This window comes from Epinephelus moara, chromosome 3 (genome assembly GCF_006386435.1).
Source record: "Epinephelus moara isolate mb chromosome 3, YSFRI_EMoa_1.0, whole genome shotgun sequence".
In the NCBI taxonomy this organism is placed as follows: domain Eukaryota; kingdom Metazoa; phylum Chordata; class Actinopteri; order Perciformes; family Serranidae; genus Epinephelus; species Epinephelus moara.
Window position 1 is genome coordinate 13,994,024 of NC_065508.1, and position 12,461 is coordinate 14,006,484.

Sequence of the window (12,461 nt, forward strand, 5' to 3'; positions counted from 1 at the left end):
GTCCAACAAACATTGACTTTCCCCGGAGAGAGCAGTGTTCGCATCCTACAAGATTCTAAAGCCAGACCCTGTTCTTTTTTCTTAAACCTATCCACATGTTTTTGTTGCCAAAACCCAACCATGTGTGTTTATTGTTGGGAAAAAAACATCAATTTTTTTCCAGTTTGCGGTGCTGTACCGACTTTTTTTTTTTACCGCGTTTATTTCCTGTGAAAACTGAGGTGTATTTTGAAAGAAGACAATGCATGTAACAGGCAGAACTTGACACAGTGTCCCAGAACGTCAACAACCAACGCACCCAGGGTACCTTTCACGTTGTATGTGGACATGGAAAGTCCATGACCAAAACGTTGATAGGTGACAAGGTCGGAGTGAGAATGTGTTGATATTAGAGGGTATGGACAAATGATGTATAATGGTATTATGGGTTCAAGGTTAGTTAGTAGAATGTTATCATTGCCAATAGGAATTATGGCCAAAACTACAAAAATATTGAGACAGACCTGAAAAAAACAGGTGTCGTCTCAGTGAATGCCCCTAATCTCTCTATCTCTTCGCCCTCTAGTGGCTGTGGGAATTAGCTTTTGTCTGTCAGGACCAAAGGAGGGAGTAATGTGACAGTGACATGAAACATTGCAAAACATCAGGCATGGTAACTGTTGCTAACCACTTCATATCAACTTTTTACTAGTTTCCATTGTCTTTCATATTCAAAAACATGTAAGATTGAGTACATACAGGTCACAAGACGGATCCAGCTGTGATCTCAGTGGGACTGAATCCATGACCTTGACATGGCTCCCCCTTTAAATATCCTGATTTTACCCCGAGCAAATTGTAATACTGAGAAGTTTGGAATTCTTGTGAGCCTTCGGGGAAGTGTATGACTGAACCTAAGCACATTACCAGAGAAAATTTCTCTCTGGCCTCCTGTCTTTCTCTCTCCAACTCAGCTCTGCGTCCTTTTTGTGATGAATGAAGTCAGTTTTGACCTTACAGAGAGAGAGACTGCTGCTGCTGAAGAAAAACATGAAAAACTGAATTAATTTCTGTACGTGTTTAGAGAAAGTCATAGTTACAGAGGCCTTTCAACTCGAGATTAGTTGTATAATTGAAGACAGTCTCTAGAAAACCTGCTCTTTTCTTCCCTCTGTTTCACCATATGGTACGTAATTACAACTCAGCAACACACTGTTTTCTCTCAGTCGAGACAACTCTGCTTGAATACACAATTTAAAACATATTCCAAAATCTGGATTAGAAGTAGCTAGATATTGAATGTGAAATCAAGTTAGACATGGACTTAAACAGAAGGGCTGCTGTTTTGCTTTTCAAACCACAATAAAAGCTATAAGCACGTTTCAACCAGATACATGAAGAGAAAGCCATTTGTCTCACTGCAGCTACCGGCCAACTCTCTGTGGGTCTTTTTGCTCCTCTCCCCATGTGAAATCATGAGATTTTTCTTCAGCACTGTAATCCCATACAAAACGACAGAATGGCTCATTGTTTGGAACAATAGCTGAGTCACAAGCTCATAATGTGCGGAGTCTAGATATGCATAATCCCCTCAGGACCACAACTGGACCCTATGAACTAGCAAGAAGTGGTGCTGAACACCAAGTAGTTCGCTTTTCCTCAGTTCATAAAGTAACAGTGGGTAAGATGAAAAGTGAAATGAGGGTACAAACTGAAGATATTATCACTCTTAGAGATGTGATTTATAAGCCATTTCTAAACCACACTACAAATGTTTGCACAACAAGTTATATTAAAAAGACTTATTGAGTGAGGACACTTTACATTGTCACTGTGTGAGTTATCTTCAAAATTGACTGTTATGGTTTATATGCATTGTGTGAACCCTGTGTATTCTGAAGGTGTAATGTAATTTGTTTAGAGGTCCTGTATGTAGGATTTAGGGGCATCTATTGGCAGAAGTGGTATAATATTCATAGCCATGTTTTCATTAGCTTATACTCACCTGAAACTAAGAACCATTGTGTTTTTGTCACCTTATGGGGCGATTACACAGAAGTGAGACGCTAGAGACGCGGACACTTCAAAGACGCATGAAACGCTGGAAGCACTTACTCAATGCGCGCTAGCTACTGGCGTCTGACGCTCAAAAAGTTGAAAATATTTTAACTTTTCAGTGTCTACGCGTCTAAAAAGAAGCGTCTACAAAAACGCACGTCTAAAAAAATGCCGGAAAAACGTCCGTCTAAAAAGACGCTTGAACGCCGGTCAGACGCGTCTTATCATAGGAAAACAATGGTTTTACTGGCGTCACGTTTCTAGTGTTTCATCTCGGTGTGATCGTACCTTTAGAATGAGCCGTTTATATATCTACATACGGGAACACTGCTCAGCCTTGCAGCCTATTTTTCCCAGTAACCACTCGCAGTATTGCAACAACAAAATCTCCTGCATACCAAAAAGCGTTCTCCCCATGGGCCACCATTGTAAAAGAGACATCTGTAAAACTGTTGACAGGACACCTCTAACTGCAAGCAAGGTCAATTATGACTCCATCATAACATCAAAATCTGTGACGTCATCACAACGTAAAGCCAAGTGCAAACTCGCAGGAGAAACATCAGTGCTGCATACTGCAGAAGAAAACCTAAAAGCTAGAAACTTAATTTTGGCATATGGACCAAGCAAGCAACTCCGTTGGACTGTATAGGTGCCATCTTGGGATCCGGTGTCAATGTCATTCATGGAGTCTACCATGTTGTTTTACAGTAGCACAGAGCAGACAAATCAAACACTGGCTCAACATAGGCCCATAAGTGTTTTTGGGTTTGTGTTTGGGTTCATCCACACACTTGGCACATGGGAGAAGTTTCAGTTCTGTAACCTCACCGTTGGTTGCCACTAAACCCTACACAATGGACTTTGGAATAGTTTTAATGTCCAGTACATCACAGAATCATCCTCAAAAGTCTGCTAATATTCTATTAAGAAGATTTCTAGCTGTGCCCAGAATTCGATACAGTTCTGGTGAGGGTGTCTTCAGTTACTGTGGTCCTGCTGATGGTCCAGCACAACTCCCAGCAAGCATTTTTTGGTTTAAAAAATGTCTGATAGCCGTCTACATGAAGACCTGATGTCTAGGCTAAATCACGGCTGAATTTGGGCTGTCAGTGAAAATTTGGTAGACGTCTAACCATAGCCAAAGTGTAGACGTCATCAATTATACGGCTATGTAGAGACCATGTCCAAAAAATGGAGATAAACATATTTTAATTACTGTTGACTCTCCATACGTGATTGAATATCATACCGCACGCCATCTGCAATGGCGAAAATTACATTTAATCAATTTCAAAATTAAATCGGCTAGATTTGGGTTACATGTAGCTAGACTAAATCGGAGCTAAATATAGCCAATATGTTTAAATCACGACTATTGCTTGCTGGGTTGTTTCCACAGTTTAAACTTTCTTATTCTCCCAGGCTTATGGTTAATTAGTGTGTAGATGGGGGTGTATATGTGTGTGTGTGTGTGTGTGTGTGTGTGTGTGTGTGTGTGTGTGTGTGTGTGTGTGTGTGTGTGTGTGTGTGTGTGTGTGTGATTTGATCGTTTTTTCTTTATTCGATAGTGTAGGGGTTTCTTCTTGATTGTATGTTTGTGTTCTCTCTTTATGTTGATGTTGATATATCCTGCTCATACTGTATTCTTACATATGTTTATGCTACTCGTATTTTCTGTTGTCTTTCAGTGTAAAGCACCTTGAGTTTTCGTGTAAAAATAAAATGTGCTATATAAATGAAATTAGGGTTCTTGGTTCGAACCCTGGGCCCGAGTTTGCATGTTCTCCCTGTGTCAGCGTGGGTTTTCTCCAGGTACTCCAGCTTCCTCCCACAGACCAAAGACATGCAAGTTAATTGGTGGCTCAAAATTGTCCGTAGGTGTGAATGTGAATGTGAATGGTTGTCTGTCTCTATGTGTCAGCCCTGCAATAGTCTGGCGACCTGTCCAGGGTGTACCTTGCCTCTAGCCCAATGTCAGCTGGGATAGGCTCCAGCCCTCCTGTGACACCTAACAGGATAAGTGGTTACGGAAAATGAATGAATTAATGAAATAAAATTGTCATTGCCATAAAGCACAAAATTCATAGAGATTAGATGTTAAGTAATAATTTGCATTTAAATAGTTAATTTGTTTCATTTTGACCTTTCTAACATCGCTCTAAATATTTACTCATGATAAAAGCAGGTTTTGGTTGTTTTGTTATGAAGCGTTCAGTGTCATGGTGTAACACATCGTAAATTTTTAGCTTTTAAACTTCTGCGTCGTATACTTTGTAATATGACCTCATCCAGGGATTTTTTTATATCTGAAAATCTGCTTTTGAAAGTTTTGGACCAGGAAAATCATGGCATGTCTTCACTTGGGCCGAGGTTGATTTCGTTAACTGCCGCACAGCTGCAGTCCTCATCTCATCGCCCGAGAGAGAAAAAACAGACTGAGATGGAAAAGTCTTCTCTCCCACAGTCTCCAGGTCTCAAGTCCATCAAGGTGAGAGAGGCGTGAAGCGGAGACTGAAGAGTGAGGGGAAATAAGAGAAGATGTAGGTGCAGTATATTTAAAATTCTGCCAGCCGTGTGTCAACGTGCAAAGAGTTTGCTTCTGCTACTCCCACTGGACTCGCAAGCTGGTCTGTGCCACACAAATACACACCCTACTATATTACATGATCCACTGGCACATCCTAATGTTTCATTTATGTCATCTCTCTTTATCCACAGTGTGTGTTTGTGTGTGTGTTTGTTTCGCTTAGAGCTCATCCTGGACTGGAAAAAACGTGACCACAGCTCATGGCAGAGCAAAAGTAATGACTGCATTTGGATAAAGTCCCTCTGTCCTCTCGTAAACAAAACAACATGGCCCTTATTGTAAAGGGCTTTTTCATGGTGAGTGATCTATCACGCCTCAACACTTTTTGGATTTGAAAGTCTCCAATAGCTTAGGCTAAAGAGCCTGCCACATGTCAAGAATTTGGAGAGTCATTTGATTCTTTTTCCCCCGCAGGATTGCACTCATTACTAATCTATGAAATTATAAACAATTTAGCTCTCTTTCTTTTATAAAGATTTTATTCACAGGTGTTGTGACTCATCAGAGGCAAATGTTGGCGGGTACCGAAGTATAACAGACCATCTCTCAACTTCTCCAGTTCCCAGTCCAATAAGATGACTGCAGGAGCATTAGATGGATAAATAGTGTAGGTTTTGGTCACAAGGTTAACGGATTACATGAAATTGGGATTAGGTAATCAGATTACAAAAACTGGTAAGTATGATCTGCAAAGAATACATTTGGGGGGAAAAAAACTAATTATATTATAGTTATATGGTCAAAGATTACTTGAGAACATTATTTATTAAGTCTTTGAAATATGGCCATTCCAAAATTAGATATTCTTTTACATTATAACCAATATTTTATTGAACTCATGAAAAGCATGTCTGACATACAGGCATCCTTAGATACGCGCTCTACTTTGTGGCAGATGAGAAAAAAAATCACTATTAAGTCAAGATGAAGATTCAAGCAGCAGCAGTCCCTCAGAAACAGCCATCCATTCACTGTGATGTCACCGTCACTTTGACTTCAGAAATGTGCAGCACAATAAAAATTTTATCCAATGCAATTTGTGTACGTCAAAACTAAGGTTGCTGTCATCTGCAAAGGCCTCAATTTCTCCTCAGTTAGCCTAGCATAGCTAACATCAACAAGCTAATTGTGTTTTCAGAAGTCTAAAGTGAAAAAATATTATCTTTTTTTTTTTTAATTTTTTCATGAGTAATCCAGGAGTATTAAGATTGGATTCAGCTACATTTTTGAGTAATCCAATAGATTACGTTACTAATTACAAAAATTGCCAGACATTTTGAATTCAGTAACTGATTACCTTTTAAAGTGATCTGACCCAACCTTTACAATTAAAAGTGAATGAAAGCCAGCTAACAAACTCCATATTTTGTTGTCATCTCTTAACCATCTGACGTCCCATTGGTTTATTTGATAATTATGATAAACAACTGCTGTCTTTAAGTGCTTTACTCATACAACATATCGTTAGAAAGCTACACTCCTCCCTATTTGACTGATGTAGACCATTTCAAGATACAACTACCACGGCAGGTATAATGAACGCTTCTGTCAGACCACCAAGAAACAAACAAACAGTTATAACTCACTGTTATAATTCAGTGATTGATAATATTCCAACAAAAATGGTCCTGATATATTTACAAAGATCCAGATGGTCTAAATCCAGTGAAATATTTCGTCAAAACGCAGTATTACATCCATAGATATCAGCAGACTGCTGTTGCGTCATTTCAGATGTTCTAATTTCTTTACGTATTGTCCATAAACTCTCCAGTTTGCTTGGAAATATTGCCAATACCAAGATATCAAAATGGCAGCTAAATGCTGACCTTTTGATTGACACCTCACTTAAGCCAATAGGAGCTTCCATGTCCTCTCCACAGCGTACTATAGCCAACAGGAACCTGTGTTGAAAGTAAGGGCCTGCCCTTCTTTACGGTATATAGATCCAGGCATTTGGACGCTTTTCATTGCCGATGAAACTCTTGACCTCGAGAGGTGTTTTAAGGCTGTTCTTATGGACGTAGACCTCTAAATGTCTTTTTTTTAAAAATCAATTTAGGTTTTACACTCCTGAATACATATTTTTTGTCTCTGTTTATTAGTTTTTCACTCTTAATGGCACATACAATACATTGTTTTAACCTCTTTTTTGGAAAGCACCTTGACATAACCTCAGAAAAATAATGTGTAAAATGTTTATTTTGTGTGATATTGTGATCTACTTTGAATTTTGGAACTAAGCAAGGCTTTATGCTATGTTCCCCTTGTGTTTTCCAGTTAATACGTCCCAGTTACAGCCATCTGCAGCATCTGTTTTCAAGAAAATATTCCAGCAGAGATGAAAAAAACTTCCATTTCGCTGTGTTAAAACTTCTATTACTCAATGACAGTAACGCTTACAATGATCCTGACTATAAGGGTAAACAAACCAGTGTTACCTTTCAAAAGAGACCATGCATGTACATGTACTAAAAATGGAACAAGAAGTCTCAGTTTACTTTCGGTGTGCCTTGAAAAGGCATTAAGATCGAGGCAATGCCAAAAGCCAAAGCACTGTTTTTAAATTGTGCATAGTTGTCCAAAAAAGGCAAAACGGATTATTTCAAAGCGAGAGAAAAATGACCCATAAGGGACCCTTGTGATATTCAAATTAATCATCTTTACTGTCAAGCACACAGCAGATAAGGGAGGAAACTGCCACAAACAAGGTGATTTTAAAATGTTAAAAACACAAGAGGTTTGAAATAATGGCCACGGACAGTATTTGGTTTTAAATAACACATTGAAAACCTATCTGAGTGAGTGGCGTGCATACTCATTTTACTCTCTATCTACACATGTGCATACAAACTAATATGGACAATTCAAATTCTCCTGTGGTCTTGACTCTGGATGCACTTATGAAAACCAAGAGTCGTTTACATTGTAATCAAAATAATGTTTACATAAATGTCTGAGGCAGTTAGTCATCAAAATGGGCCACTTGCCACCTCTACCTTGCCACAGTGTACCTTGGATGAACTGAATAATCGATTGCAGGTCCTAATTTGGAGAAAAGCTTAGTTAAAATCCTCAAATCCTATATGTTTTCCACACGGCTGCAATGCAGGAATGAGGTTAGAGGTTTGTAGCTATTCAACTGTCATTTTTAATTTATCAGAACAGCAGCATCTGTATGCAAAAGTTCCCATACATTGTCCAGGGCACCTTCAGTTTCCCCTTTGGCTCTTCAAGCCAGTAGTATCCTTTTTCTGTTGCTGATAAGGATGTTAAATGAAGTTAAAATCAAAAAAGAAAATATATAAATGGCTGCATTGAATAGCCCTTTCATCCATCCATTCATACACACACTGATGGCAGCAAGCAACCTTGCAATGTTCCAGTCTGACCATCAGGAGCAACTCAGGGTTCAGTGTCTTGTCCAAGGACATTTTGACATGTGGAGCTGAGGATTGCACCTCCAACCTTGTGATTAGTAGACGATCCGCTCCACCTCCCAAACCACAGCTGCCCCGAGAAGATGTACACCTGACAGCCTGCCAAATATTTCCCTCTGCAGGGGATTAAGTTTCACAGAGCTCCTTGAGTCATAATCCCCATTGTCATCATCATTATCAATATACCTCACATGTAATACTGCCTTCATAATAAACATGCTTGCCCGCAGTAATGGGCAGATTTATTTGACTCAGCTTATTGTAAAAAAGTATGAAGCTTAACAACTATCACATGGTACAAATGCAGTGTGGAAGGCTTATCTACATTTCTGAATGCAGACACTGTTTCTTGGGAATACTGCCACGCACTTAAATCTCACATATACTCTTTTTTTTTTCGTGTTGTGGTTTTCTTCAATACAATGTCCAACTCTCCAGCTGTTCGGCATTATATCCCTGTTCAGTCCAAGTTCCAACCAAGCACAGTCTCCACTGGTGAGGACATAAAGAATGAATTATTGTGAGGATGCATGTTCAACACCACAGCCTGGACGGAAACCAGTCCGAGTAGAAAACAGCAGAGATGGTGTTTAGCAGCCAGTGTGAAAGTGACTTTTTCATTTACTCTTTTTCTTTTATTTGTACACATAAATAGCCAGACACCCATCGGCTTGATTATGAGATTTTTTTCAAATCTCTGTCCAACAAGTGGTGTTGCTGTGATCAGCTCTGATTAAAACCAGTAATGACTCATTTCTGGTCAATTACTCACTTAATAAACTGAGTTCTGGGATTTGAGTCAACGGAGAAACGTGCAATATTAAGGAAGTCCAAATCATTTCAATTTGATGAATATATTCAAAACGACACACTGGCAGCGTGAGCAACATGATTCAAACTAACTGTGACCACATGAAATCTGTGCGCACGGAAGAAAGGCTCTTACAAGTTCACATTTTGAAACGTGACTGGCCCCGAGCAAGCCCTGTCATGTATGTGGACTTTGAGCTCTTCAAAGGGAGGATGACTGTGTGTGAATGTGTGTGTGTGCAGCAGGTGAGGACTGGTCCTAACTGAGCCCCACCCAGAACCTTTCTGCCCTCATAAAGAAGTACTTATACGGGTTAGATGTGCATGCTGAAAGAACACTTTTGGAGACAGACAGCCAAAAAAAAAAAAAAAGACTGCTCACTGATATTTAACTCAATAATGGTTGCAATAATTGTATGTAACTTTCCTGTAAGACCCACATGATTAAATAGCAAAAGTACATCAGGTAACAGTGGTGAAAAGTGATTTTTATGTCGTCTAAACCTGTAAACTTGGTTCATTCTTTGCTCTCTGGATATTTTCTACACACCTTTATTTAAAAAAAGTAGAAAACGTCCTCATAAATTGTTCTACGTTTAGGAGAGGAAATATAAAATTCTTATAAATCTACTGAATCCAGCTGTCCCTTACTGTATGTAGCTGCTGCTGGACTGCTCCACCGTGGTGGCATTCAGCCTAAAGAATCTGCTATCCTGCTCTTCCCCCTACTGTACAATTAGGGGACTTCAGCCTACCAATGTATACATCATATACACATAGGACTGAGGTGAATTGTTTTAAGGCGAAAGGCCCCAGGTGAAAACACCAATTTTGAGATTTGGGGCTATTTTGCTTTCATAACATCTGCTCTTTCCTACTAGTGGAAAGAAAGCATCCAAAATGCACAATAAAGTGTTTATTTGAGTTCAGATTTCTTTTCTGGAAATGTATGAAAAAAGCACATATTTAATTAGACATTCTTCATTTGCATATTTAAACATAACATTTTGGAAAACATGCAAAACATAATTGTCTCAATGTAAGTCAGAAAGTTGGGAGAATACATTGTGATATGTATTAGTTGTGTTTTTTTGTGTTGTTTTTTTTAATTTTTTTACCTTATTTACCTCTAGTGTCTGTTTTGTCTAAAAATGTATGACATTTTACAACAAATATCTTTAAAGGCCATTTTCTTTTTTCTTTTTTTCTCATACACTGAGGTCACGCCACTTTAGTAGCACTTAGATACACTAACCTTTCCAGTTTTACTCCTATCTGTATATTCTGACAGTTTTACAGAAAAGTGTATAGCCTATATTAATGAGGTTATTAACATTTTATTCCTAAAAACATGGTGGAAATGAATTTTTTTGAAGGGGGTGTTTGACAGTATTTTTTGATTTATGGAGTGGCAAAAAAGACATATCCAAAATCCCCTCTGTAAAAACGTTTGATTCTAATATGTCAAAACAATGCAGCAAAGATTTTGAACGTGGCTTGATGTGAAATGTGCAAATCTGCATTAATTTAATGAGATGTTTCATTTGCATATTTAAACCTAACATTTTAGAAAACCTGTAATACAAAAACTCAACTGTACAAATGTAAGTAATCAACTAGGGGAGGGTTATGGTGATAGCTGTTAAAATTTTTACCCTGTCGTGCCAATTTTTAGCCGATCTGCTTGGGAGTCAGCAAACAAGACTGAATAGCTTCATGCACGAGAATTTATTCTCTATAGAGAAGGCGCAACCTCAGGCTCACAGCTCAGAGTTTGTGCCTAGAACAGTGAATACAGGGCATCTTTATACCTACACTCAGACGACAAGATGATGAGAAATGAATTGTAGCTTTCTTGGGCTTTCCTGATTTAATTATGGTCTCTTGATTACATCAGAGGAGCATACCTGTTGCAGTCTAACATGTTAGGTAATGGGCTGTATCTGTTAGACAGTCAATGGACTGTCTTTGAAGGCGAGATTATAGTGGATGTAAATCTCTTGATGATTTCAAGTAACGACAGATGTTTACAAAAGGGGAAATTTAAAGGTCACACACTTACAAACACATAGGAAGAATGGAACAATATAAGCATATGCATGAAGAGGACAAAATTTCCACCACAACCCTATTCACTTTGGGTGTCTCCCTCCTTATTCAGGTGTTTTCATTTTCTTTTGAATAAGCCAAAAACTTGAGACATGCTCTGACATTTAGCATAATATCCGTTTGACCTTGTGCAACAAACTCAAATGTCCACATTGGCCACATTTTGAACAACAAAACTATTCTGAGCCTTTACTGAACAAAAGGTATAACACCTTGTAACAGTGAATATTCTGCTCTCACCTCGGTTGCTTGTTTTCCACCTTCCCTCTGACACTTCTTTCTTTAATTAGATTTTACATAATGTATTCTGTTCATTGCCCCCTTGAGAAAGTTCACTTCAAGCCAGCTTTATGAATATAACTTAGGCATAACATCCTTCGATATTACTGTCAGCCTGTATATCAGCAATACTGGATAAACAAAACTTGCAACAGTTGTTTTTATTTTTACATATTAGGTCTGATTAAGGTGCACAGTCAGTTTCATTTAGTTACACACCCTGTATTGTTTGTAATATCGGAATTGTTTACACAGTAGATTGGTCTTAGGCGGTAATATCCATACAGCTGACTTGGTTAATTTAATTCAGGGTCACCAGTCCAATTAGCCTGTAATTATTTGCACATTCACCATTATTTATATTCTGATAGCAAGGATATAAACTCAAAGAATTGCCTTTGGCAGTCTGTTTATAAGTCTGTCGGGGGTGAATCCAGGTAGTATGTCAAATATACAAACAAAAGAGCTTCCAGCAGACCCAAGGGGAGACAACATAAATACCACTGGAGGCTCCTTGCTTTCAAAAAGTGAACGCATCAAAGAAAGCTGTTCTGTTGACGCAGCAGTGAAGGTAAAGAGCAAACGAGTGGCTGTAACAAAACATGCACTGCATTAAACACATTCAAACAGGTTGGTATTCATGTGCATTGCTCTTCCTCAGGCAAGCTCCCTGGTGCTCTCAATTTCAATTGCTTTCATTGCCCTCTGTGCAATGGCTATAGGCCTATTTTATCTATGCTGGAATTGCCATATCACCCGTCTTGAGATTTGATGTGTGGTAATATTATTAAAAACAATTATTTTAGGATTATGCAACATGAAAGTAGTTGAATGACAAAGGCTCTGGGACTGTTTTGACTTGCAGACCCTCTTTAAGACAGGGCCCCTAGATTGGGTAATATTGTGCTTTAGTGGTCCAGACTCACACAAACGTTTGATTAAATTAGCATAAACTAGTTGACATACAGTCAATTTGAAGCTTTTGTATTGTTTCTTGACTCCCATGTTTGTCTTTTATTTAACAAACTGTTCATCAAATAATTTATTTTTATAATCTATCATTTAATACCAGGACATGACATAGAAAATGTGCAAAGTATCCCCTTTTCTCAGAGAGATGTGCATCAAGCGCCAGTTGTGAAGTAGGCGCCTCGCGTGGCTCCGCCCACTGCTGCTCAAACCGGAAGTTTAGCTGT